Here is a 25,118-nt window from a genome sequence, read left to right on the forward strand (position 1 = left end):
AAGCAATCAAAAAGAGGAAATTTATTCAATATTTTCACTCATCTGTGAAGGAGGGGCTTTAATTCTTCATGATGTAGTTATTTTATATGTAAATCAATTTTACAAAATAATTTGAATTGTAATCAAAAATATTTTCCACAGTGGAGGCCAGATAAAGCAAGATACTGTCTTTATTCTTATTAAACATGACAAAAGAAACATTGAGCGTTAGGTAAATCCAAAAAAAATAGTAAAATTAGAAAATTTATTTTTTGACCATAATGTCCCAAATGAGAGACCAGTTTCTGAGACGGACCCATATATATATATATATATATATATATATATATATATATATATATATATATATATATATATATATAAGAACCTGACCATAGTTCTGGTTCACAGTTCACTGCACCAGAGACTATCTACAGGCCGAGAGACATTAGTTTACAAAGAGGAGAGTTTTCAAATACTTCAACAGATTTTTCTTTTTATTTGCCCTCTCGAGTCTGAGCAGTGAACTGGTGACATGGCTTGTTTAAAAAGAGCCAACGGGGCCATCCTTGCCTGGAAGTCCAAGAGATCAAAATTAGCTGTGCTCTCTGTGTGGGAGGGGTGGCATACTCTCTCGCACCTGTCAATCACAGCGACACTCAACAATTGTGTATACAGAAGAGAACAGATAGTGCTTTTGTCTGAGTTTGCTACATGACAAAACGAGCAAACATGGCACGGTGTTCTGAGCGATGTTGCCTGGCGGCGTCACGATGGCTATGCAGGCGGTGTGGGATTTATCTTTGTGTGCCTTTTGGTGGGACTGTGGGTAGCTACGCCATTGGAATTACATCTTGATGCTTTTTTGGTGGACTTGCCTTTTTTTCCCCTAATTGTAAAGCAACCTTGGGTGTGCGAAAGGTGCTATCTAAATTGAACTAATTATTATCATTTATAATTAAACAAACAAACAAGCAAACAAAGAGTCAGAAAAAGATAATTGTTTAAAGAGAAATGGACAGAGAAGTCAAATTTAAACAGGCATGTCACATGGTAACATGAAGTGCCACTATGAAACCACTTTGTCTTGTATTTATAATCATTAGTATGTTTTATAAAAGGCGGCACTGTGGTGTAGTAGTTAGCGCTGTCGCCTCACAGCAAGAAGGTCCTGGGTTCGAGCCCCGGGGCCGGCGAGGGCCTTTCTGTGTGGAGTTTGCATGTTCTCCCCGTGTCCGCGTGGGTTTCCTCCGGGTGCTCCGGTTTCCCCCACAGTCCAAAGACATGCAGGTTAGGTTAAACTGGTGACTCTAAATTGACCGTAGGTGTGAATGTGAGTGTGAATGGTTGTCTGTGTCTATGTGTCAGCCCTGTGATGACCTGGCGACTTGTCCAGGGTGTACCCCGCCTTTCGCCCATAGTCAGCTGGGATAGGCTCCAGCTTGCCTGCGACCCTGTAGAAGGATAAAGCGGCTAGAGATAATGAGATGAGATGAGATGTTTTATAAACTAATCATTAATGGTTGAACGTTAAAAGGTAACTGTCATCCCCATTGAGTCATGTTAGTTGCTTATCCTGATCTTTGTAAGCAAGAAATTTTATTTAACTGGACATTATTTATATATATGTATATGAGAGCGAGTCTATTTCTTGTGCCAACTGTACCTACAAAAAGAAATTTGTAAAGTTTATGACAGGACTTTATGATGAGCAGTTCCATTTAAATCTAGACATGAAAATACCTGGCTGAGAGAAGGTCAGTACATCCAGGCTTACACCCAAACAAAATAATAATAATAATTTAACATCTATTAAATTATTAAAGGCTGACATTAATTTATGCATTCAGTTATGTTTATGCCAACACAGTAGTAGCATTATATATTTTGAAGTAGTCTGATTTATTTATGTCCGTGTTAGTATGTTTACATGACCTTATCCCAGCTGTGCTTTATTTTTGAATTATCATCACCCTTGATAATGATCAGGAAGGACAGGATAGAAATAAATGGGCAAAGTTCCACTTGCGTATGTCCTTTCTGAGGCACGTTAGACGTGGTTCTCATGCTATCTTTGGTGATAATGTGGCTAGCATCTGCTACATGTTTTGCTAATAATCAGCTCTTCCTTATGCTTTCATTTTGCTTCACTGACCAGTGCAACATGTATTAAAACACACCCACACAATGCACATCTGCTCAGCTCTGTGTGTGTGCGTGCTTGTTAGTGTGTGAGAAAATAGTGCAGCGCTGTTGATTAGTTTAACTGCCTCTCCCTTTGGTGTGAGCTGGCCTATAAATATTGATGGAGTGCTGACAGAAATATGTTTCCTGTGTCAACACGGCTGGAACGCTTTGCTCGCAGTTTTCATAGAGCGTGCTGAAAGCTGCAGCCTTCATAAACCACCCAGGAGGATGCTCGCTTTTATGCTGTCGTTGTTTGCCCTCGTCACTGTGAGCCTTGTGGTCCCTTTACTGTGAGTGATGATGGTTGTATGGCAATGGGAAATCTCAGTGTCAAACAGGACACAGTGACTGACTCAGTGTGATCTCCAGAGAATATGAACATCCTGATTCTTGCACTTCTTCACTCTGTTTTTCTGTGTTTGTTACAGCTTTTTCTCATCCAGTCTGTCCACTTGGATCCTCTTTTTAGTGTTGTGAAAGGCAGTATTGTTTGTTAGCTATGCCAGTTAAGTAGTGGAGTGCATATTCTAACAGCACTGATCAAAATAACCTGCAGAAAGAAATTTTCACACTTGGCAAGAAGAATTCAGTCCACACCCAGGATCGATTCTGGGCTTGTTTGGGGGAGGGGCTCATTTTTTGCAGGTTTGCTTTCATGTAGAAGAATTCCTTATGAACTATGGATCAATTGTTCATTTCCATACATCACTGTTGTGCACATAGGTTTGCATAATGGTAAGCACTAAGTTTATCTATTTATTTGATTTAAAAAAATCCTTTTGATGGGCAGCATGGTGGTGTAGTGGTTAGCATTGTTGCCTCACAGCACGAAAGTCCTGGGTTCGAGCCCAGTGGCCAACAGGGGCCTTTCTGTGTGGAGTTTGCATGTTCTCCCCGTGTCTGCGTGGGTCCCCTCCGGATGCTCTGGTTTCCCCCAAAGACATGCAGGTTAGGTTAATTGGTGGCTCTAAATTGACCATAGGTGTGAGTGTGAATGGTTGTTTGTCTCTATGTGTCGGCCATGCGATGATCTGGTGACTTGTCCAGGGTGTACCCTGCCTCTCGCCCATAGTTAGATGGGATAGGCTCCAGCTTGCCGTTGACCCTGCACAGGATAAGCGGTTGCAGATAATGGATGGAATTTTCCTTTGGTACCAACTATCAAATACTGGTCTTCGGATGCATGGCATGTCCCCTGCCAACTTGTAAAAGAAGGTTTTTAGCTATACAGGATGTCACGAGACATGGATCTTTCTGACATTCCCAGTGCACTCGCTTAAACCACGGAGATAATGGAATTATAGTCGCCTTGCTCAAATCCTATGAATAGGCCTATACCTACACATTCATTCATTCATTCATTCATTCATTGGTTCACTCATTTTTTTGTGCCACTTATCCCTTGCGGGTCATGGGAAAGCTAGAGCCAATCCCAGCTGGCATTGGGTGAGAGGTGGGTTACACCCTGGGCATCTATCACAGGACTAACACAGAGACAGACAGCTATTCACACTCACATTCACACCTGTGGGCAATTTAGAGTAGTCAGTTGACCTTATCCTCATGTCTTTGGACTGTGGGAGGAATCCGGAGCAGTCAGAAGAAACCCACACAAGCACAGGGAGAACAATCAAAATTCACAGAGAAAGGTTCAAACCACTGTACCACCCATATCAACACACTAATGTATGATTTCTTCTGTTGGGCTTCCTGACATTCTCAATGAGTCGTGTACATTCATCCTTCTGGCAGAGTTTCTTTTTTGTTTTAATATTACTGAAAGCCTTTGTCGCTCCAAATATCAATAAGGCATTCTCTTTCATCTGTAGAAAGCGGGTAGCTTCCACCCATAATGCAGGCCGTACTAATAATTCGATTGAAGCGAGCCCCCAGACCACCATTTTCAAGAGAACTGGAGAGTGGTTCTCTGGACTGCTCCTGGGCTCAAAAACAGTTTCCACACTCTACAAAATATACTGAACTCTCCAGGCACATGGCCTCAGGTCAGGAAAATAACTCCAGTGTGAAAAATGACCTAAAACAAATACAAGGGTCAGAAATGAACATCGTTTATTGCCACAGAGCCTGCTTTTTATTTTTATGTGTATAAGCCATGTAGTAATTGTCTGACTTTGTATTTTGTAATGCATGACCACCTTTGCAGGAGTTACTTTTGTCCTGTTCTATGTATTTCCTCTTCCAGTGAATGGTGAGACCTGTTTCAGCAGGCATGTGATGGATTTCTTGTCACTCTGCTTCTGATTAAGATGTGCAATTAAATCCTCGCACTGCCTTTCTACACATAAACTCTGCAGGCGTTTTTCCCACATGGAGTTCATGCTGTAATGTTGCTCTTGGCAGCAGTGAGATCCCACTAGATGAGGAGGTGGGGTGTCAGGAACTGCTCTCCTTTCCACCACAGACTAGCCAGTCTGCCCAAGCTGCCAACCAAAACACTGGCCCACTTAATCACAAGCCAGAGCCAAGTATATGCACACATGTACATGCAAGCTGATTCCTGTTGCCACATTGTAAATTCTGAATGAACTGTTTATAGGTGTCCGAAACTCAGCCTTGTGTTCAAAATCTCAGGTAATCTCTACATTACGTGTAATACACACACAAAAAAAAAACATGCCCATGCAAGGAGTGATGGTTTTTGACAAAATGATCATGACAAGTTCAAGCGTCTGAGTCCTGTCAGTGTAACAAGTGTTCAAAGTTCGTTCAGTGTCTTAGCAGAGGTTTCAGTCGCATTGCTTGTGCTTTTTAACAAGCCATAAATTATGTCAGTCTTAGCAAATCATCTTCCAAGGCTCTAATTTAATACAATCCTAAATGCTAAAAATACGAATTGAGCATGATTAGTGAGCAACATGTGGATGATTCATAATGACCAGTTGTGTAAATGACATCACAAGGTGCAAAGTGGATCTCGAAGACACGCTGGGAAGAGTGAACTGAAACTGAAACTCATGTCTCATTGCCTTTAAAACATGTCAAAAATGTTCAGAATATGTGTGACAAAGGCTTCTTCTTCTTCTTGTTTTCACACTTGCCTCAATACCATGTCCGCTTTTCCAAAGCACATTCACCATATCAGTAGGCTATGTGCATTAAACTGTGTGTAATTTTGCATCGCTCTGATGCAAAATGCATTCAAGCACCACTTCATGAATACATCTCTCAGTCAGTGTTTACCACCAGCAAAATTCTGTACAACTACAGCAAATTTTGCAGACATTTAGATACTCTGTTCAAAATAGTTAACCTTCATTTCAAAACCTAACAAAATTTTGATCACTGTAGATGGAAATATGCTGCATTTTGATAGACAAATGAAAATATATGCTTGAAATAAGACACATTATTCTATCCACATTCACTGGATATGAGCAATCACGTGCTCTGATTGGCTACGCTACTACTAGGATATCAGCTCATATACCGTGAGTAGAGAAAAACAAAATGGCGGAGCATGTTGCAGAACCAACCTAGGACGAAATAAAAACTCTAGTCGAAAACAAAACCCCTAAAAATACAAAAGAAAAGCAAGAAAATGTGGAATGAAAATATTTGATGTGAAGAACATTTGTTTTTCAAGAATTATTATAGCATTTTTCACAAATTGCTACTGTCATTTCGCCGGTTTGTTAACATTCTAAGCGGAAATGATTTTGTTGGACATTTTGTACAAAGTTTTTATTTATTGAATTTGCTAAAAATAAAAATAAAAATGTTCTGTTTCTCAAAATCCAGTGAATGTGGATAGAATAAAACAATTATTCCACTCAATCTCGTCGTACATGGCTTATCAGCTTAAGTACAACTTGATTTCGTGGAATAACTGTTAATTATCCTGATTTTAGCAGAACGTTTATTCAGTTTTTTGTTTGCAGCCTTGTTACTATCTATACAAAAGTGATCATTTGCTTTGAAATGTGTATGCACATATATTAGGCAAAATTTGGATATACATGTAGTTGTCAGTGAAGAGATTTTTCCACTATTATTGCTGTACCGTATCTGTAAGTCATGGGCTATCGGTGAGATCATGCAACTACCATCAAATTACCACACTCAGTAGTGCGATCTACATTATTGTGACCGGCAAACCAACAGACCAAAAGTTTCCTTAAGTACTTGACTTGAAATATTTGTGGATGATTGTCGGGGTAGCCCTGTGATGACCTGGCGACTTGTCCAGGGTGTACCCCACCTTTCGCCCGTAGTCAGCTGGGATAGGCTCCAGCTTGCCTGCGACCCTGTAGAAGGATAAAGCGGCTAGAGATAATGAGATGAGATTGTCTGGGTGGATACAGTAAGACATGCTTAAGATTTACATATTTCCAAGATTCAAGGCAAAGGAGAATGTTGCCGTAAATGCGAAGTTCATACAACGTTATATGTGAAAAAGTTTCACAACAAATCCAAAAGAAAGAATGGATCAGCATTAGGGCTACAGTACACATCAAGTGGTAGTCCCTTGTGGTGTTCTTGTTTCTCTTACTGAACCGGAAGATGAAAGGTGTCTGTGCACTTTTTGTTGTACTATCATATACCATAGGCGGCACGGTGGTGTAGTGGTTAGCGCTGTCGCCTCACAGCAAGAAGGTCCTGGGTTCGAGCCCTGTGGCCGGCGAGGGCCTTTCTGTGTGGAGTTTGCATGTTCTCCCCGTGTCCGCGTGGGTTTCCTCCGGGTGCTCCGGTTTCCCCCACAGTCCAAAGACATGCAGGTTAGGTTAACTGGTGACTCTAAATTGACCGTAGGTGTGAATGTGAGTGTGAATGGTTGTCTGTGTCTATGTGTCAGCCCTGTGATGACCTGGCGACTTGTCCAGGGTGTACCCTGCCTTTCGCCCGTAGTCAGCTGGGATAGGCTCCAGCTTGCCTGCGACTCTGTAGAAGGATAAAGCGGCTAGAGATAATGAGATGAGATGAGATCGTATACCATTGAAAATTTAGCACAGAGCTGAATTTCACATTTACTGATTTGTATGGCATTGCAGTATGTCATCTACTGTAAGAGATGTCATACTTTTTTCTTTTATTTTGCAACGCTGCACTAAATTATGTAAAAATAGAAGCTACAGAAACACACAATATACGTATTTTGCAATGCTTCAGGTTTTTGATGCTTTTTAGTTCATTGCACATTGAGTGAAAAAGTAGTCTTATGTTAGAGAGCATATGCTATAGTTATGGCAGCATCAGTCACTTTTGGATGAAGTATGAAGTGTCTTGGTGGTTGAAGTGCATTTTGCACCAAAGGTTAACTGATGTGCTCAGGTGGGTGTTTGTAAAGCACACTGTGTGAAGAGTTTTTGAAAACGTGGACATGCTATTGAGACATGTTTGGAACCAGTTGTGAAAAAAACAAAACACAACAACATGCTGTTATAGGAAAATAATCGCTGTAATACAGCACAAAGCAAATCAAAAGGATGTTATCTCATCAAAACTTAAGTTTGGTAGCTTGTCTGTCATACAAATCCCAGTGAATAAGCTGTTCCTATCCATCTATCATCGATAATGCTTATCCATCAGAGTTGTGGGGAAGCTGGAGCCAATCGCAACTGATTTCAGGCAAGAGGTGGAGTACACCCTGGGCAGGTCACCAATCTATCACAGGGCTAATACAGAGACAAACGACCATTCACACTCACATTCACACACTCACATGAGACTGAGATGCTGACCTCTTCTGCTCCTCGGACCTGCCTGATCCATCCTGATGCCCTACATCTGGCTGGAGTCTCGTCACATCATTCCTGTGGAGGACGGCCCCATACAGACAGTCGAAAGTCACACTTGGAAGATGGCTCTGGACACTTACAGTAATACTTTTATGTCTGAAGACTACAGTCAACTTGCTAACTTTAGGACTGCAGTTGTCATGAACAGTTTTGCACTCAAGTTTCCATAGCTTCAACAAAACATACTTCATGTTAAAACTATAATGAATTCCCTGGTTTCACTGTTATACACTGTTATAGAAGCAAATTATTTATAATCATGCTATCTATTATCACCCAAATGAGGATGGGTTCCCTTTTGAGTCTGGTTCCTCTCAAAGTTTCTTCCTCATGTCGTCTGAGGGAGTTTTTCCTTGCCACCGTCACCACAGGGTTGCTCATTGGGGAGAGATTAGGGATAAAATTAGCTCATGTTTAAAGTCTTTAATTTTCTGTAACGCTGCTTTGCAACAATGTCTATTGTTAAAAGTGCTATAAAAATAAACTTGACACCTATGGGTAATTTAGAGTAGCCAGCTGACCTAATCCACATGTACGAGGAGACCCACCCATGCATGAAGAGAACATGCAAACTCCACACAGAAAGGATCCAGTCAGCCATGAGGTTCGAACCCAGAACCTGCTTGCTGTAAGGCGACAGTGCTGACAACTGTACCACTGTGATGCCCCAAGCTGTTCCTAAAGAAGCGATAATGTAACATTAATATAAACCTACTGTATAAATTGAATTACAGCTAAACTCTTGGCAGAGACCTGTTATTTTAGAAAAATAATCAACGTCTTCTGACAAGTTTAGAATTCAACAGTGCTGTCATATAAAATCAAATAAGTGTGTAGACATGAGCATACATTATGTTAATAGGGTACATGTGAATAAGAACATTACATTACAGGCATTTAGCAGACGCTCTTATACAGAGCAACATATAACATACCCAGAGCAGCCTGGGGAGCAGTTGGGAGTTATGTTCCATTCCTCAAGGACACTTCAGTCATTTCTGCTGGTCCAGGGAATCTTTTGGTCCCAAAGCTGCTTCTCTAACCATTAAGCCTTGTTTTCCCCAAATAACCCTTTTGAAAGGCTCTGTTTAAATGCTGTTGGCATCAGAGGTGTGAACGTGGGGTGGTTATCTAACATGAAACCAACTTTACTCAACTTCACCACAGTAAAATTAAGAAATCCTTTGAAAAAACTTTCTGATGACAGCATGATCTTGATAAATTTCCTCGTTATTATTAAGACTTAGTTAATTATGTAATTTTGTCTTCAACTATTTCATACAGGCTACCTCGAATATGTTCTTTTCGGTTGTACTAATTTGCACATGCAATCACCATTCCTGAAGTGATGTTCAGACAGTAAATCACAGTGCAGATCTAAATGAAGGCATTTGCATAGAAAAACTAGCTTGCATTTTAAGCTTGAGGGAGAAACGCCCCAAATGGCATTTTCATTAAAGCAGACATGCAGAAAGGACAAGTGGTATTTCTTTCATTTGAAAGACACAATCCTCTGTGGATCCTGTTATTAAATGAGCTTGCACTTTTTCTTTTTTGGCAGATATGGATTGAGTTTCCATATGTTTTTACACAGTACATTAGGACCAGGCAGCATGGTGGTGTAGTGGTTAGCACTGTTGCCTCACAGCAAGAAGGTTCTGGGTTCGAGCCCAGTGACTGACAGGGGCCTTTCTGTGTGGAGTTTGCATGTCTGTCTGTGTAGATTTCCTCTGGGTGCTCCGGTTTCCCCCAAAGACATGCAGGTTAGGTTAAGTGGTGGCTCTAAATTGACCGTAGGTGTGAGTGTGAATGGTTGGTTGCCTCTGTGTGTCAGCCCTGCGATGATCTGGTGACTTGTCCAGGGTTTACCCTGCCTCTCACCCATAGTCAACTGGGATAGGTTCTAGCTTGCCTGTGACCCCGCACAGGATAAGCGGTTACAGATAATGGGTGGGATATCAGGACCAAAATGGCCACAAGAAGTGACAGCAGGATGTCGAATTGCTTTGATACATTATTTGAATGCCCATCATAACCCTCTCCCAACCGCACAACAATTATTATTATCCTTTTTTTTAATCTGCAGACTAAACTTTGCCTTTCTACAGGACTGTTTTTAGCACTTGCCATGCTGGGTAGCATGCAGTGTGACGCAAAGCTTATGACTGAGAAAGTAATGAAGGAATCAGATTCATGGCACTTCTTTCCCTATATAACACATCATTTAGTGTATTGATGAGAAATTTAATCAGTTTTGCCTCGGTTGCTTTACTGTACTTTATTTCAGTTTACATGTATACTTGTCAGACAGATTCTTAACAGCAGTGTTGTCGAGTCACTAAACCTCGAGTCTGAATCCAGTCTCGAGTTCCCAGTGTTCAAATCCGAGTCATTAAAGAAAATTTCAAGTCAAGTCCGAGTCGAGTCCACTACTGATCCGAGTCAAGTCCGACACAAATGACACAGCTGTCACACACACACACTCTCTAAAATACATTGATAACTTGAAGTTCGAGGTTGTCCTCATTGTCTCCTCGATAGTTCTTCTACATATAGAACACACAGCAGTGCATTTTTTTCCCACTACATGAGAAGTCTGTATAAGCAAAGCCGACAATCCTAGGGGCTTCTCTCCAGGCATTTTAGCGCCATTAACCAACATTCCTGAACATGACGTATGAACAGGTGAATGTGCATTCTCTTGCATGAAATTAGTATAAAAATTTATGTAGATATAAATACCTTATGCCAAATTATTATGGCATGTTACAAAAAAATAAAGAAAAAAATCAGAGTCCTCGTCTCCAATTTACAAGTTCGAATGCAGTTAATGCACAAGTCCGAATCTTCAGTGCTCAAGTCCAAGTCAAGTCATGAGTCATTAAAATCAGGGCACGAGTTGGACTTGAGGCCAAGTCCTGGACTCGAGTACTATAAGCCTGTTTAGCAGTGTTTTAGGATGCATGTAAACACTGAAAGAGTGAAGGCATTTCCTACTACACTGTGCCTACTATAAAAATACAATAACATGTTTGTGTTTATGTGCCCCATTTTTTTTTTAAATCATTATTTTGTTGTAGGTGTTTTTCTGCCTTATGCATTTGTGTGGCAGAAAGTTAGAGCACCCTTAAAGAAAGTTACATGTTCAGTAAAAGACTTCTCTTCAGATAAAACATTAATGCTATCTGGGACATTTCCTGCAAGGACAGAAGCAGGTGAGAGTCAAAGTGGGCTGTGCCATTTTCTCCAAAGTGCTTGGTACAACTTGCATGCTGAGTTTCTTGTAAAACTACATGACAGTGCACCTGGGAGAACTGATGCATTTTAAAGGCAAAGGGTGCTGAGTCTGAATTTATATTTCTCATCTGCTCATCTCTAGCCGCTTTATCCTGTTCTACAGGGTCGCAGGCAAGCTGGAGCCTATCTCAGCTGACTACGGGCGAAAGGCAGGGTACATCCTGGACAAGTCGCCAGGTCATTACAGGGCTGACACATAGACACAGACAACCATTCACACTCACATTCACACCTACGGTCAATTTAGAGTCACCAGTTAACCTAACCTGCATGTCTTTGGACTGTGAGGGAAACCGGAGCGCCCAGAGGAAACCCACGCGGACACGGGGAGAACATGCAAACTCCACACAGAAAGGCTCTCGCCGGCCCCGGGGCTCGAACCCGGACCTTCTTGTTGTGAGGCGACAGTGCTAACCACTACACCACCGTGCCGCCCTGAATTTATATTTGATTCATATAAAAGAAATAAGTTTTGTCCCACTGGGACCAAAGAAAGCTGGTGACAAAAGAACTGACAATGTCTGAATTTTTGGGTTAAAATCTCAGTGTGTGATCGCTGCTGTGACACTCGTCTAAGGAGACCAATAGGAGACCAGAACAGAATGGTGCAAAACTCACAGGACGACTACAAATATGCTCATAGCAATAATAAAAGGTAAATAGGACATGTTAATGAACATAGAGAAAAAAAATCCTTATTACCTCAAGAGCAAATGTTTCTGTTCATGCAACGCTGTTTTTACACGAGTTTGATGGTGAGGATTTATTACAAGCAGAAAATAGAAAGTTTCTTTAAGCACAGTCTGACTGTTATTGTTCTGATCTTCATAATACTGTTTATTCTATCCACATTCACTGGATATGACCAATCGCATGCTCTGATTGGCTACTCTATTACTCGGATATCAGCTCAAATACTGTGAGTAGAGAAAAACCAAATGGCGGGGCGTGTTGCTGAACCAACCAAGGACGAAATAAAAACTGCTCGAAAACAAAATACAAAAAAAAGAAAAAATGGAATGAAAGTATTTGATGGGAAGAGCATATCTTTTTTTATTTTTCAATTATTATTATTATTACATTTTTCACAATTTGCTACTGTTATTTCGCCAATTTGTTCACGTTCTTCATCTTTAAGCATTAAAATTTGTCGAATTTTTTTTAGACTGGTTCAAAAGCTCAAAGAAGTTTGAAAATTACATAACTGAAGTGTCCAAGGAAGAATTAAATAAATGTCTAAAGCTATTCTATACCTCGGCACAACAGCAAGATGGCATCTTCTACAAAAAAACAACCAAACAAACAAAAAACACGAAAGTCAATTTGTGCAGCCACTGATGGGTGTTTAAGAAGTCCGCCCAAGCGGAAATGATTTGTCAGATGTTTTATATAAAGTTTTTATTTATCAAATTGGCTAAAAATAAAAATGCTCTATTTCTCAAAATCCAGTGAATGTGGATATAATAAAACAGTTATTCCACTCAATCTCATCGTACACGGCTTATAGCCTACTTGACACTATGTGCCTCGTCAGCTATCAGCTCATGTACGACTCAGTTTTGTGGAATAATTGTTAAATATCTGATATGTTGAATACATATATGTTATTTAGCAGCTGGGAGGTCCGTATCGTGGTTGTCTGTGTCTATGTGTCAGCCCTGTGATGACCTGGCGACTTGTCCAGGGTGTACCCCGCCTTTCGCCCGTAGTCAGCTGGGATAGGCTCCAGCTTGCCTGCGACCCTGTAGAACAGGATAAAGCAGCTACAGATAATGAGATGAGGTCCGTATCGTGAAATACCGTGACTGAGGTCTTGAAAGTACTGAGCGAGGCCCTCTGGGCTGAGGTCAGTATTCAAGGCTGAGGTCACGGTATTTCACGATACGGACCGACCTTAAGCTTGTAAATAATATATTTATTTTTTTCTTTACCAAATTTTAACAGAAAACAAGAGCGCCCGAAAGGGAAAACCGAGCCGAGCTGCCATTTTGAATCCTCATTCACGGCTGTAATGTAAATTGCTTTCTCCTCAGTATACAAGTGCACTTCCATGGCAGGGAAAAAAAACTACATTTTGCCGCCTATGTAGTCCCCTATTTATACAAAACTGAGTCATTCAGGATTCAGCCATGTTTTTGCTCGGCGTTAGCAAATTACAGGTTTTAGCTTTCTCCTGAAATGTTTTCTTTTATTTCTTCTTCCTCAGGGTAGTAAAACTCGCTTTCGCTGTGAAGACTGTCGTTATTGCTATCCATGCTGTAAAATTAATGCTATTCTCCTGAGAAATGCTGGCAAAAATTTATAAGATTTTTGATAATCTTATAAATAAATCTTATAAAAAAAGATAAATGTTGACAAAAAATGCTACTGTGTTTGTTGTTGTTGTGAACGAGCGAGTCGCCAGAGGTCCGTAACCGGGGTCCGTAACTGGGGTCCGTGCCGTAGGATACGGACCCGCTCACCAGCCAATCAGAGCGCAGGTTTTTGACCGCGAAAAAAATAAAGTCTGTTATCATACAATCTTTTTTAGAAATTTGGCTGGGATTTTATTGGGATCATCTCAGAAGGAATGTCAAGTTATAATCTTAAAAGACTTTTGAAATTGCACTGTATGAAACTGACTCACCGCTTCTGCACTGTACTGTAAATGCAAAAAAGCATGACTTTAGTGACTGTACCTATTAATATGTCATTGTAAATTTCACACTGTGTTACACAGATATTTTTAGTTTATGTAAAAGCAGCATTTTAAAAGGGCCAATTTAGACTTGGGCTTATTTGAGGTATTGTTGATGAGACAGATCATTTGTGTGTGTGTGTGGTGAGACAGAGAGAGAGAGAGAGAGAGAGCACTGATAATAATTTCAGTTTCATCAAGCAGTAGCTACAGATAGTTTACCTTCAGTACATTAGGAATGTTTTATACTCCCAACTCTTTCTTTCAGGCATATATACTGAAGCAGCTCATGGCATTAATTAGTACCCACCACACACAGAAAAATTAATGTTCTCTTCCTATATGTCTATTCTTTATCCCTGCTTAAGCTCTAGAGACCCAGACCGACGTGCCGTCCAGCGTGAGCGAATAACTAATGGCTGGTGCGTTGTGTAGCCTGGCGCCCATGCTGAGTAATGGCGTGAGGCTAAAGAGCCGGTAAGCGATAGCCAAAAGAGCAGGCACGGAGTGTGAATCATACCTCATTACTCAAAGCCCTGAAAGCCTGTAGAGTTGCAGACCGCATTGCCACTAATCTCTCCATTTTCAATCATTCTAACTTGACATGGAATACAAGAATAGAGCAGAAGAAAAACGCATGATAGAAAGACGGGACTTGTAAAGGTTTTATCTCCTGTTTTGTCTCCTTTTCTCTTCTCCTCACTCAATCACTTTCCCTCAGATTCTTGCCTGATTCTTTGTCTATGTAGGTTGCCATGGAGACTGAGGTCTTAATTGGCTTGTTAGAGTGGTGTTTGGCATATTGTGGTTTGTACTGTCCATCTCTCGCGCCTAACTAAAGCGGGAGAGGGTGTCCGTGAATGAGACAGTAATGAAAAAATAGAGGAAAAGAATTAGAAGCGTGTGTGTGTGAGAGAGAGCGAGAGAGAGAGATAGGTAAATACACAGAAAAACAGAAAGGGTTATGTATGCATAAAGAATAAAAATGTGTCTCACATCTTTTGTACAGTTTGTTCTGCTGATCAGGAGTCCATCTGCTTTCTTCTTTCATGCTTTATTATAAGTGAGCAGGTACCTGGGGTGATAGAAAGTCATATGCAGCTGTGAGTTGGAGCAGTATTCACCTCGGCCCCATACTAATTAAGTGCAGATCTTCAGGCTAAGGCTGAATTGTTTCTCCTGCTATCTTTTCAGCAGTACAACACCGCTAAGGTTCCCCATGGTGTGTGGCATAATTACAATATTATTTCAATTCTTTCACACCGCCAAAGCACAGAAGGTTTGGTGTAGGATTTCGACAAGACTTTTTTTTTCCCCCCAACCTAATATCTACCTACATCATCCGGATCCGTAGCGTACAGTTAAGTTATTTCCACAGGCAGAAATGGCAGGCTTTCATTTTCAATTACTGTTCAATTTGTGCTCTGTGTATTTTTTTCGTGACATTTTTTTTCTCTTCGTGATTACCTAGCCTGTTCCACGCAACACTCTATGGTATGTGTATATGGTGACCAAGCAAACCTATCATGCTGATGAAAAGTGCACTTTAACTGACCGTGTTAACTAGTCTTCAGATTGGGACGCCGCTCACATTATATGACATCCAGTTAATTTTTCTGACATTTCAAAAACTCCAGCAGCTTGGTGGAATGAATTTATCCATGAGAGGGTTGTTTACCCTCTGATGCTGGACAAGTCACATTTACCATCTGATTCACATACAATTTAGCATTGATTCAAAAAAAAAAAAAGTGTTAGTGACAGCATGTCTACATCATGGTATAATCGTAGTTTAAGAGGATTGCTGGCTCAGTGGATAAGGTGCTGGCGTACTGAACAGAACTGTCAAGCAAATAACGTCAGTGTACAGAAAAAAATTGTCACATATTCACCATTCATTATATTAGGAATACCTGTACCCCTGCGCATTCATGAAACAAGCATGTGCAGCTGCACCAGGCAAAAATCCATGCAGATACAAGTCAAGAGCTTCACTTAATGTTCATATCCACCTTTAGGGGAATAACTTTGAGCTCAGTGACTTTGACCATGGCGGAGTTGTTAGTGTCAGATGGGAGTGGAAGTTCTGCAGGCTGAAACACTTGTTTGATGAGACCAAACAGTATTGAGGAACCCAGTATTGTACGGTACAGTGGTGCAGTGGTTAGCATTGTTGCCTCAGAGCAAGAAGGTTCTGGGTTCGAGCCCAGCAGTCGAAGGGGCCTTTCTGTGTGGAGTTTGTATGTTCTCCCCGTGTCTGCATGGTTCAAAGACATGCAGTTCAGTTAACATGGGGCAGCCATGGCCTGAGGTTGGGCTGAAGTGCCCTTGAGCAAGGCACCTAACCCACGACTGCTCCCTGGGCACTGTAGCATAGCTGCCCACTGCTCTGGGTATGTGTGTGTGCTCATTGCTCATTTGTGTGTGTTCACTGTTTCAGATGGGTTAAATGCAGAGGAAACATTTCACTGTATGCTTGTTTGTGCTTGAATGTACATGTGACAAATAAAGGCTTCTTCTTCTTCTACTTAATCTACAATGTACGGTAAGGTTTGACATGTTGTCTGCTCTGAGATGCTTTTTTGCTCACCCTGGTTATAAAAAAGTGGTTATGGGAGTTACCGTAGCCTTCCTGTCAACTCGAACCAGTGTGGCCGTTCTCATCTGACTGCTCACATCAACAGTGTTTCTGCCCACAGAACTGCCACTCACTGGATGTTTTTTGTTTTCCGCAGCATTCTATGTAAAACAATGTCTACAGTAGGTGGACTATCACTGAGACATGCCTCTGTTTTTGGCAAACTCCACCCTGTGCACAACTGTCTGAGTAGTTCTTAAGTTTGTAGTTATATCTGAGGTCTGAATAGCGACGTGCACAATGTCAGGATTAATATCTCACTACACACACTTATAGTACAAGTCAAAAGTTTGGACACAGCTACTCATTCATAGGTTTTTCTGGCTTTTGACTATTTTCTACATTGTAGAATAATACTGAAAACATAAAAATTATGAAATAACATCGTGAACATATATATGGAATCATGTGGTGAGTTACATGGCGATCCTGAGACTGAGATGCTGGCCTCTTCTGCTCCTCGGACCTGCCTGATCCATCCTGATGCCCTACGTTTGGCTGGAGTCTCATCACATCGGTCCTGTGGAGGATGGCCCCATATGGACAGTCGAAAGTCGCACTTGGAAGATGGTTCTGGACACTTACAGTAATGCTTTTATGTCTAAGGACTACCGTTAACTTGCTAACTTTAGGACTGCAGTTGTCATGAACAGTTTTGCACTCAAGTTCACGTCAATGGACATTTGATAACTTCAGTAAAACAGATTTCATGTTAAAGCTATAATGAATTTCCTGGTTTCACAGTTATACTTTGTGACTATATAGGACACTGTTGTAGAAGCAAGTTATTTATAATCACGTTGTCTGTTATCACCCAAATGAGGATGGGTTCCCTTTTGAGTCTGGTTCCTCTCGAGGTTTCTTCCTCATGTCGTCTGAGGGAGTTTTTCCTTGCCACCGTTGCCACAGGCTTGCTCATTGGGGATAGATTAGGGATAAAATTAGCTCATGTTTAAAGTCTTTAATTTTCTGTAAAGCTGCTTTGCGACAATATCTGTTGTTAAAAGCGCTATAAAAATAAACTTGACTTGACTGGTAAACAAAAAAGTGTTTAAAAAAACCTAAATATGTTTCATATTTTAGATTCTTCAAAGTATCCAGCGTTTACCTTGATGACGCTTTGCACACTATTGGCATTATCTTAACCAGTGTCATGAGGTAGTCACCTGGAATGCTTTTCAATTAACAGATGTGCCTCGTACGGTGGTGTAGTGGTTAGCACTGTCGCCTCACAGCAAGAAGGTCCTGGGTTCGAGCCCCGGGGCCGGCGAGGGCCTTTCTGTGTGGAGTTTGCATGTTCTCCCCGTGTCCGCGTGGGTTTCCTCCGGGTGCTCCGGTTTCCCCCACAGTCCAAAGACATGCAGGTTAGGTTGACTGGCGACTCTAAATTGACCGTAGGTGTGAGTGTGAATGGTTGTCTGTGTCTATGTGTCAGCCCTGTGATGACCTGGCGACTTGTCCAGGGTGTACCCCGCCTTTCGCCCGTAGTCAGCTGGGATAGGCTCCAGCTTGCCTGCGACCCTGTAGAAGGATAAAGCAGCTAGAGATAATGAGATGAGATGAGATGTGCCTCGTCAAAAGTTAATTAGTGCAATTTCTTGCCTTTTTAATGCATTTGAGATCAAACAGTAAATAGTAAATAATAAAGATACCGTAAATAGCCCTATTCCACAACTGTAGTAATCCATATTATGTCAAGAACCGCTTAAAGGCCCGGTCACACAGCACTCCGCGTCTATATCACGTACAAAAAGATACAAAAATCTGGTGGACGTGGTCGTAAGTGGTAATTTTTGGTCAATTTTTGGCTTTGCCGTGCTTTGTACGGGGTATGGCCGTCGGCGGCTGTTTCACTGCTGCAGCACTGTCAAATCACGGGTAACCGCGGCTCAGCATCGTTGGAAGAGCGGCTTGCTGCGCATATAAAAGCGGTAGGATATGTTGAGCCTGTATCAGTTGGTTCTGTTGGTGCTGGAGCATTAAGATGAGGACATCACAGCGTTGAGGGTTCATGTTCACCCCTTGACATCTAGACTGCAAGTGCCGAGGTCTCAGAAAATTACGGTATTTACATGCCGCAAATCAGAAGTGATGCAGAAGTGATTAGACAGTGATCAATCGAATTTAGAACTTGTTTGAGACGTCGTTTAACGGGCTTAGACAGTGGTATGTACGCGGAAAAATCCATTTCTCAGTGATAAGCCGCTAAACACACGCTATATCCCGTGATACCAACGCGTAACACCCGTCCGATGACCGTGCTCTGCCCGTGATAGACCGCCAAACTTTCGCGTCTTACCACGTCTCCCCAAGTTTTAATAACGGCCGGGACACTGATTATCACGTGTTTTTCACGTGTGTTGCACGTCTTTACCACGTGTGCCGGCCGTGGTTGTCCGCGGTCTAAAGTTTTGAGCAGTCCAAAACTTTTTGCCGCGTCCGACGCCGTTCCGATTTTCCCCTGCGTCCTGTCACGTCTGTATATCGACTGTAACACGTCTTAAGTTCGACATCAACACGAACAACATCGTCGGCTTCACGGGAGAGCACTTTTTGACGGGTTTTGGCCGTGATAAAGCCGTAAAGCGCTGTGTGACCGGGCCTTAACTAAGTAAAGAGAAATGACATCCCTCACGACTTTAAGACATGAAGTGACTTTTAAGTAATAAAAATAAAGAAAACACATTGAATTGAATTCGAAGCTGTGTCCAAACTTTTGACCGATAGTGTAACTCAACTCTGAAGTCTGCAGTCTTTGTTCTCTGTAACACATTCCTTTGATCATCTTTTTGCTCCTCCATTAAACCATTGCAGTACAAGAGTATGATGTTGATGTGTATCTCTGTGCATCGTGTCTGTGTAATTTGTATTCTGGTATCCATGTGTCTGTATAGAAGCTTATTATGGATGCATTTATCTTTCAGTAATCCTGATCCATGTCAGTGTCATGAGTATAAAAATATCTCTCATATTTACAAAGCTTTGTAAAACATCCAACCTGTTTAGCCATTTCTCACTCTGCCTCTCTTTATCTTTATCTCTTTCCTTTTCTCTCTGTCTGTCTAAAAAGGAAGTGCATGCTGGTCTATGGCCAGGATGTTGGAATGCTGCTTTATAACTGCCCAGGTTTATTTAATCGTTAACAGCCTCATGAGTGCGGTTATATAAACAAATCTTTAAATATCAGTGCAAGTGCATAAATGCTCCTAATAAGGCCTTGGGGAGGCGTTGTTTGCAGGCAGCTCCACAATAGAAGCAATGGCGAGAGTTTACCGGTAGGTCTGTGTGTGTGTGTGTGTGTGTGTGTGTGTGTGTGTGTGTGTGTGTGTGAGCTTGAGCTGAATCCATATTTTACTCTCATTAATGTTTCCTTTTCCTTACAGGGTAAAATATATTGTGTTAAAATTTACCATGCTGACCCATGCATAAATGCAGTGTGTTTAATATTTAAAGCTGGATAGTCTCGGAATATTTTGGTCTGTGTCCTGCTTGTCCAAAGCCAGATCATGTCCCACCCTACCTCTATGCTTGTGAAAGAGAACTAGAGAGATGGAATGACAAAAGAGGTCGTTATTCAGAGGCTTATTTGGATGCGCACTTAACAATGATGTCTCTCTCTTTATTCCCATCTGCCTTGGGGGAAAAAAAATCAGGTGAGGTGAGAAGCACTTTCGCTGCATTCTCTGGCTTCAAAACTTTCCATCTTCATTTTTATTTCACCCAGTTTTTAATCCTATCTCTGACATCCAGGCACATCTTCAATAAGTGAAGAATGAATGAACAATCTGAAGTAAATAGAAAGCAGTTGAAAGATTTTTGGCTCCGGGGCTGTTCTAACGCGGCTCGGCGTGGTGCGGAGAGGCCGGAGCGGATACAGTGCACCATGGTTATGGCAGCTGGAGAGAAAGTGCCTGTTATTTTTGGCATGTGGTTTGGAAGCAGCTGGAGCTGTGAGTGCAGTAGCATCGTTTTCATGCTGCACAACGTCACCATGTGCTCCTGAAGCACCAGGACCTTGCTGGCTCATACAGTACAGAGAAATCTCTCCTAACCTCCTAACAGCTGTTGCTTCTCTTGGTTGATCAGTGATACTTCTCAGCATTATAAATCAATGTCCAGCGATGTGTATTGTGGTAGAGGACGGCAGGAAAGTACAATCATGTGCCATGATTAAGCAGTGTCAGTAGATCTCAGGATGATTCATGAGCATGGTTTTGATATTTCCATAAACCCTATTCCCCTTTTGAGCACATTTTTGTAAGAGGGAGACAAGCAGCTTTAAAATATTCATAAATCTTGATCTGATTTAGCTTACAGGATGCATACAGCTTTTGCTGATGTTAAGAACATGTAAGTGAATAGCTACTGAAGAACCTACACACAGCTGACTCACTAATTCATGCTGCTATTTTACAAAACATTTCCACGGAAAGCAATAATGCATTCATTATTGTACGCAGAGCACTCTTGCTGAACAGTGTGTGTGCACTTATGTGTGTGTGTGTTTAGGATTATTGGATGGAACAGAAGCTTGCCGAGAGGCTTTAATCATTTTTTTCTCTTTCAAGATTTGAATTCCCTCGCTTGCTATTTGGCTTACTGTTTGAATGTCAACTGTCCCAAGCACGCGACAGTGTTTTTTTGTATTAGCATTTAATAAAAAGAGAAAACAACTCTTACTGACTGCGTTTCCTTCAAATTCTATATGCGTCAAAGCATACAGAATTTATGAATTACAGTCCATTAACAGAGTTTCATTGAGACAATTATGGATTAATAGCTTTTTGCCTGTTAAGTTAGACTTAGACAACCTTTATTGTCATTCAGTATGCAACAAGTGTACACCGAACGAAATTTCGTTGCAATTTGGCTCAGCACAGAAATAAATATGAAGTGTATTAAATTAAATTATGCAGCAGCAAAAATATTATAAAGTGCAATAGTATAAAGTGACCTGTGGAATTTGGAATGTTCAAGTTATAAGTAGAAGTTTAGAGTTCTTTATAATGGATTATTTAGTGTTAATTTGTTTTGTACATTACTGGTATTTAGCAGATGCTCTTATCCAGAGCAACATACAACATACCCAGAGCAGCCTGGAGAGCAGTTGGGGGTTAGGTGCTTTGCTCAAGGACACTTCAGCCATTCCTGCTGGTCCAGGTAAATGAACTGGCAACCTTTTGGTCCCAAAGCTGCTTCTCTAACCATTAGGCCATGGCTTCCCTTGTAAGGATGTCTGTACCTTGGTTACATGCAGGTAAATTCTGGCCTTATAATTGAACCCTTTGTCTAATAATGTGCTCAGCTGAAGTGTTCTTGAGGAGATATTATATTTTTGCCTTAGGGAATAAAGATATGGTGGCGTAGTGGTTAGCACTGTCGCTTCACAGCAAGAAGGTTCTGGGTTCGAGGCCAGTGGCCAACAGGAGCCTTTCTGTGTGGAGTTTGCATGTTCTCCCCGTGTCTGCATGGGTTTCCTCCAGGTGCTCCGGTTTCCCCCACAGTCCAAAGACATGCGGGTTAGGTTAATTGGTGGCTCTAATTTGACCATGAGTGTGAATGGTTGTTTGTCTCTGTGTCAGCCCTGCGATGACCTGATGACTTGTCCAGGGTGTACCCCGCCTTTTGCCCATAGTCAGCTGGGATAGGCTCCAGCTTGCCTGTGACCTTGTACAGGATAAGCGGTTACGGATAATGGATGGATAGAATAAAGCTATTTGTGATTTCCAGGATAATATTAATTACCCTGCTGATCTAAAATAGGTCTAAGATCTCAAGATGTTTGCTAATATCTCCAGAAGACTTGTATTATAAGAAAGGCTCTTTACTTTCCAAACCAGAAAGCCCCATCCCAGGTTGGTTGTGTCAGTAGTCCTGCCAAGAGTGTTGCCCAAAAAATCTGCTTTACTTAGCATCTCAACCATAAACAGCCAAATGGTTCCAAATGTGTTGCAAATTTTAAGTGTACTGGTGTGTTTTGAGTGTTTTGAATGTTGAGAACGCAACATTCAAAGCAGCGCAGACCAAAAAAAAAAGTCTGAGAGTGTCTTAATCTCAGATCAGTTCCAAATACAGTGATGTTTGAAAGTTTGTGAACCCTTTAGAATTTTCTATATTTCTGCATAAATATGACCTAAAACATTATCAGATTTTCACACAAGTCCTAAAAGTAGATAAAGAGAACCCAGTTAAACAAATGAGACAAAAATATTATACTTGGTCATTTATTTATTGAGGAAAATGATCCAATATTACATATCTGTGAGTGGCAAAAGTATGTGAACCTCTAGGATTAGCAGTTAATTTGAAGGTGAAATTAGAGTCAGGGGGTTTCAATCAATGGGATGACAATCAGGTGTGAATGGGCACCCTGTTTTATTTAAAGAACAGGGATCTATCAAAGTCTGATCTTCAGAACACGTGTTTGTAGAAGTGTATCATGGCATGAACAAAGGAGATTTCTGAGGACCTCAGAAAAAGCGTTGTTGATGCTCATCAGGCTGGAAAAGGTTACAAAACCATCTCTAGAGAGTTTGGACTCCACCAATCCACAGTCAGACAGATTGTGTACAAATGGAGGAAATTCAAGACCATTGTTACCCTCCCCAGGAGTGGTCAACCAACAAAGATCACTCCAAGAGCAAGGTGTGTAATAGTTGGCGAGGTCACAAAGGACCCCAGGGTAACTTCTAAGCAACTGAAGGCCTCTCTCACATTGGCTAATGTTAGTGTTCATGAGTCCACCATCAGGAGAACACTGAACAACAATGGTGTGCATGGCAGGGTTGCAAGGAGAAAGCCACTGCTCTCCAAAAAGAACATTGCTGCTCGTCTGTAGTTTGCTAAAGATCACATGGACAACCCAGAAGACTACTGGAAAAATGTTTTGTGGATGGATGAGACCAAAATAGAACTTTTTGGTTTAAATGAGAAGCGTTATGTTTGGAGAAAGGAAAACAGTGCATTCCAGCATAAGAACCTTATCCCATCTGTGAAACATGGTGGTGGTAGTATCATGGTTTGGGCCTGTTTTGCTGCATCTGGGCCAGGATGGCTTGCCATCATTGATGGAACAATGAATTCTGAATTATACCAGTGAATTCTAAAGGAAAATGTCAGGACATCTGTCCATGAACTGAATCTCAAGAGAAGGTGGGTCATTCAGCAAGACAATGACCCTAAGCACACAAGTTGTTCTAACAAAGAATGGTTAAAGAATAAAGTTAATGTTTTGGAATGGCCAAGTCAAATTCCTGACCTTAATCCAATCGAAATGTTGTGGAAGGACCTGAAGCGAGCAGTTCATGTGAGGAAACCCACCAACATCCCAGAGTTGAAGCTGTTCTGTATGGAGGAATGGGCTAAAATTCCTCCAAGCCAGTGTGCAGGACCGTGATCAGTTACCGGAAATGTTTAGTTGCAGTTATTGCTGCACAGGGGGGTCACACCACATACTGAAAGCAAAGGTTCACATACTTTTGCCACTCACAGATATGTAATATTGGATCATTTTCCTGTAAATGATCCATATGAGCATTTACAGTGAGAAAGTGATTAGACTCTACATCAACTCAATTACAGAAATTGAACAAAACATGCCATGTATTCTGAATTGCCACCTTTTTTTGTGATTTTGTGAGTTGCTAAACTGATCTGAGATATACAAGCTGGGACAGAGCTGAAATGCCATGTGCTCTGGACATTTGGACCAATGAAACAAGAGGGAAAAGAATAGTTTTAATCTAGTTATTTATAAACAGTAATTATTAATCATTTATTTAGCACCAGCTCCATGTACTCCAAACTTGATTTTTTTTTTGTGATTTATTTTTCTGATTAATGAATGAAAGCATTTTTGAATATATTTTCAGTGGTGTGTGTACAGAAAAGTTTTTCTTTTATTTTATTTGCTTAATTAACTAAACAAAATAGCAAACAAATCCAAAACGATCAATTAAAGTCTGATTCAGATCTGGCAAATTGACCAGTAGTTATGAAAGAGGCCTATGTGAATTTCCAAAAGGTCTACAGAACAGAATATGAATATGCTCTATTTCTGTAAAGTGCTGTGTGCATATATTCTAAGGATTCTGCAAGAAAATGGTTAAAAAAAAAACATCAATCAAATACTGCAATGGAGTGATTTGACCAAGAGCTTGCTTTGTTTGAAAAATAAGTTGTTCTGAATTTAGTTCATTTTGTATTTTTAATACTCCGAATTTTCCATCTCTATCAAGTGTATATTAAAAATTGTCATATTTTCTTTCTTTTTTCCCCCCTAAATTTCCATTCAGGTTTTCTTGTGTGCCTTCACCACACTACATCACCACAATGACTCATGAGTCAACTGCACTTTACAACAAATACACATGACTATTCTACAATGTTTTGTTGTTGGTGTTTTCAGAATAATGTCATACTTTTATTCAGTGAAAGTGAAACTATTGGGCACGATCAGTGTTAATATATTGAACCCTCATGCATGTAATCGACAATTTAGCGTGATGAAGCTGAATTAGATTGAATGCATTTGTGGACTTACAAAAGCCTCCTTCCTCTCCCTCTTCTTCTCCCTTTCCATTTT

General features: G+C 41.0%; 1 protein-coding gene across 1 annotated transcript in view; it reads left to right on the forward strand.

Annotated features, from left to right (window-relative positions):
- LOC132889578 (adhesion G protein-coupled receptor A3) overlaps window positions 1-25,118 on the forward strand; it is a 493,612-nt gene that overhangs the window by 151,887 nt on the left and 316,607 nt on the right. The gene's annotated exons all lie outside the window — the stretch shown is intronic.

This window comes from Neoarius graeffei, chromosome 7 (genome assembly GCF_027579695.1).
Source record: "Neoarius graeffei isolate fNeoGra1 chromosome 7, fNeoGra1.pri, whole genome shotgun sequence".
Taxonomy (NCBI): domain Eukaryota; kingdom Metazoa; phylum Chordata; class Actinopteri; order Siluriformes; family Ariidae; genus Neoarius; species Neoarius graeffei.